We start from the raw sequence: 3,955 nt of genomic DNA, 5'->3' as shown, positions 1-3,955 counted from the left end.
TCTTGGTGTTGATCAGGCTGGTGTTCTATTGAAGAAACAACATGATTTTTTTCTCCAGTTGATCTATTCCATATTTAGGAAAAACAAATTGCCTATTTGTATTTATGGTTTTATTACAGTTTGATATGAGGAATACACACTGCTGATAAATGGCAGTAGATAGACTGATGAAGACTCTGTGACATATTACAATTGAAAAAGGAAAACAGACCTATCAATCTTTTCAATACTTTATGTAGTGTTCTAAGTATTGAACTCTGGAACTTACCTGAGCTGAACTCTCTCACTGGCATCCAGAAGCTCCTGCTCAGCCACTTTCCTCGACCTCTCTGTCTGCTCCAGGGCTGCCCTTAGCTCCTCAACCTCAGCCTGCAGCAGGTTTGCTCTGCGCTCCACCATGGCCACCTGCTCCTTCAGGTCTTCCTGAGTCCTCAGAGCATCGTCCAAGTGCAGCTGAGTGTCCTGGATAAAGTGGTAAGACAGATCAGGATTTTTCCTACTTTTATATTTCTCATGTTCATATCAATATAGAATTGATAGAATTGTAGGACAGGAAAAATTTTAGTTGTGTCAGAAACCAGTGAGGACTTGGGTTGTTGTATCATACCTTCAGCACTCCCTGTGTGTTTCTCAGGTTGTGTGTTTCTCAGTTTCTTTTGTGCCTCTGCAGCCACACGGTTGGCATGGCTGAGCTGAATCTCCATTTCATTCAGGTCTCCCTCCATCTTCTTCTTGAGTCTCAGGGCTTCGTTCCTGCTCCTGATCTCAGCATCCAGGGTGCTTTGCATGGACTCCACAACTCGGAGGTCGTTTCTCTTAAGCCCATCAATCTCCTCATCTTTCTCTGCTATCTTCCTGTCAATCTCAGACTTGACCTGGTTGAGCTCAAGCTGCAGGCGCAGGATCTTTCCCTCTTCATGCTCCAGGGAGGCCTGGACAAGAGAGAGGCACTCTCTCAATAAAAGGATGTTGTCCTACAGCTGTTTTATTACACAGTAAAATGGGACTGTTTTGCTCTGGATGATGTTGAAAACTGAAGCCCTGGCTGTCCTTGGAAGTCCCAATCCTTTATCTCTTACAGTGTTTCTCAGTACTTCTCACACAGGTGTACCTCAGCTTCCTCGAGGGAGGCTTGCAGTTCAGATTTCTCCTGCTCAATTTGCTTCTTGACTTTCTCCAGCTCATGAATTGCCTTTCCGCTCTCAGCAATCTGCTCCGTGAGGTCAGAAATCTCCTCTGTGGGAACAAAGATCAATGGTCAGGCACAGAGCAGAATGGGAAGGGCCCTGTCCCACCAAGGTGACAGGCACCTTTGTAGACCTTCAGACACAGATCCATGAGGAATGCTCAGTAAAAAAGTTTGTGAGAAAGCCCATCCAGGGGCAGAGGGTCAGGGACTTACGCTGCAAGTTCTTGTTCTCGCGCTTCATTGTTTCCAGGTGGTCCAAGGACTCCTCATAGGCATTCTTCATCTTGAACAGCTCCGTGCTGAGGGAGCGAGACTCCTTCTGGGAGGCTTCCAGCTCGGCCTGAGTTTCCTCATACTTCTGCTTCCATTCTGCCAGGATCTGAAGGGAAGTAAGATGTGAGTAGTGGTGTGGTGATCAGGAGGGAATGCTCTGCCCAGGAGTGCCAGGACTGGAGCCCAAAAGACCTTGTCAAAGTTCTTCTGCTTCTTATCCAGAGCAGCACAGGCAGCATTGGATCTCTCCACATCAATCATCAGGTCCTCCACTTCATTCTGCAGCCTCTGCTTGGTCTTTTCCAGGGAGGCACATTTGGCAGTGATAGCTTCCACATGTTCCTCTGCATCCTGCAGGCGCTGGGCCAGCTTCTTCCTGCATTAAGTGCAGATCATGGTTTGAGAACAAGAAGACGTTGTGATGTGTCACTGGTGGGCTTTTCCCAACAGGATGTTTTATCTTCAGTGGTAAGTACAGATGATATTTAATTACCTTCTGTGATGCTTTGCTCAGGAGCATAGTTAGCCATTCACAGTCTGTGCTCCATATTCCTTTTCTATTTGTCTGCATACTACCTTGTTTCTCTGCCTTTCACTGCACAGTGCATGTTTGCCTGTGACTTTTCTTCCCAAACCTAGTGCATTGCAGAATTAATTTGCTATACTTTTGTCACCACATCCCAAAGCAGAATAACGACTCCTTCATGACAATATCAAAGTGACCTCCTCAAACTTCTGTTGTTATTCTGCTATCATTTCCCACATTCCCCACGTACTTGGCTTCCTCCAGCTCCTCCGTGCGCTGAATCGCGTCCGTCTCGTATTTGGTTCTCCACTGAGCCACTTCGCTGTTGGCCTTGGACAGGGCTCGCTGCAGCTCCCCCTTGGCTTCCTGCTCCTCCTCATATTGCTCCCGGAGCAGGTCGCAGTCGTGGCGAGCAGACTGCAAGGCGTGGGCCAGGGCATTCTTGGCCTGCAGCAACAACAGTATTGGGTCAAAGAACAGAAATATCCTGGAAAATCTGACTGAGCTGTAATTGGACATGCAGTATTCTTCTATGCAAAATGACAACTATACATTCAATTGGGAATGAAGCTGAGACTGACGAAACAATGAATAAACCCTAGGGGAAAAGCTAACATGAGAAGACAAGCACTGAATTACCTAATTAGGGTTTTTCCTGTCTTATCATGATAGTTGAGTAGTCACAAAATTATCTGAAGCACCTCATAGAGGGGATGAATCTAATGAGTAAAACAGAGTATGGAAAGCCTTCTCACCTTTATCTCTTCCTCTAAGTGCCTCTTGAGTTCCTCAATCTGTTGGGTGAAAGCCTGTTTGCCTCGTGACAGCTGAGAAACCAAAGCATCCTTCTCCTCCACCTGGCGTGAATATTCACCTGGGAAAGGTTGCAGATGGACAATTTATTGCCACTGATGAGGATATTGTGGACATTTGGGGCTGTAAAACCAGACAGTTAGCAGACCTTGCTGAAGCCATTTCAAGCATTAGAGGGGAGATAATGAATGTTGTATGGACCATGTGCCCAGAAGACTCATTTTTGCAGTAACTCTCTGGCACAGAGCTGTACATCTAGGTGTCAGAGTCTCACCTGACTCTGTCTGCAGACGAGCTCTCTGAGTATTGAGGTCATTGATCATGCGCTGATGCTCTTCTTCCTTTGTCTTGAGCTCACTCAGCTGATCTTCCAGTGTGCGGCACATCTTCTCCAGGTTTGCCTGTGGAGATCAAAGAGAATGAATGAAGATTAGTATGTAGATGCCTCCTTATTCTGTAGAGCAGGATTCTAACTGGAAAAATGAGAACAGAGTTGCAAGGTGTGTCAGAATACAGAAAGTGATGCCATTGAGACTGAGAGTAGTAGGTGCAAAAGTTGTATTGTATTCCACTAGGTCAGTGAATCTATAAAGTCTTTGTGTACCTTACCTTGGCTTTGGAGACAGACTCCATGTTACTGGCCAGGTCATCAATCTCCATCTTCATCTCACTCTTCTCTTTCTCCAGTTTCTGCTTGACGCGTTGCAGGTTGTCGATCTGCTCCCCGAGCTCAGCGGTGCTGTCCGCGTGCTTCTTGCGCAGGGCGGCAGCCGTGGCCTTGTGCTGCAGCGTGGCCTCTTCGAGGTCACGGCGCATCTTCTGGAACTCTGCCTCACGCTTCTTGTTCATTTCAATCTGAGCTGTCGTGGCCCCTCCTGCTTCTTCCAGGCGCTCGCTGATCTCCTCGAGCTCCCTGGACAGGTCAGCCCGATGCTTCTCTGCTTTAGCGCGAGAGGTTCTCTCGGCCTCAATTTCCTCCTCCAGTTCCTCAATACGAGCCTGGAGAACATCAGGGACCCTTCACACCAGTGCCCTTCTCCTACCTGAACTGAGCCTGGGGCTGAGAGGGCAAGGAACAGAGACTTGCCTGCAGCTCCTTGATCTTCTTCTGAAATTGCAGACCCACAGCTTGTTCATCCTCGATTTTGCTCTGG

General features: G+C 47.5%; 1 pseudogene across 1 annotated transcript; it reads right to left on the bottom strand.

The window, feature by feature from the left end:
• Positions 1 to 268: 268 nt before the first annotated feature.
• On the bottom strand, positions 269 to 3,951 carry LOC103804641 (annotated as a pseudogene). Its single transcript, XR_624764.1, has 10 exons — positions 3,889 to 3,951; positions 3,411 to 3,800; positions 3,076 to 3,202; positions 2,744 to 2,862; positions 2,239 to 2,435; positions 1,655 to 1,838; positions 1,403 to 1,568; positions 1,112 to 1,236; positions 608 to 932; positions 269 to 462 (listed from the first exon to the last, which is right to left on the bottom strand). The product of XR_624764.1 is annotated as a myosin heavy chain, skeletal muscle, adult-like (transcript).
• Positions 3,952 to 3,955: the final 4 nt, after the last annotated feature.

The sequence above is a fragment of the Acanthisitta chloris genome, unplaced genomic scaffold, assembly GCF_000695815.1.
Source record: "Acanthisitta chloris isolate BGI_N310 unplaced genomic scaffold, ASM69581v1 scaffold39216, whole genome shotgun sequence".
Classification (NCBI taxonomy): Eukaryota; Metazoa; Chordata; class Aves; order Passeriformes; family Acanthisittidae; genus Acanthisitta; species Acanthisitta chloris.
This window is presented reverse-complemented; position numbering and strand designations above follow the sequence as displayed.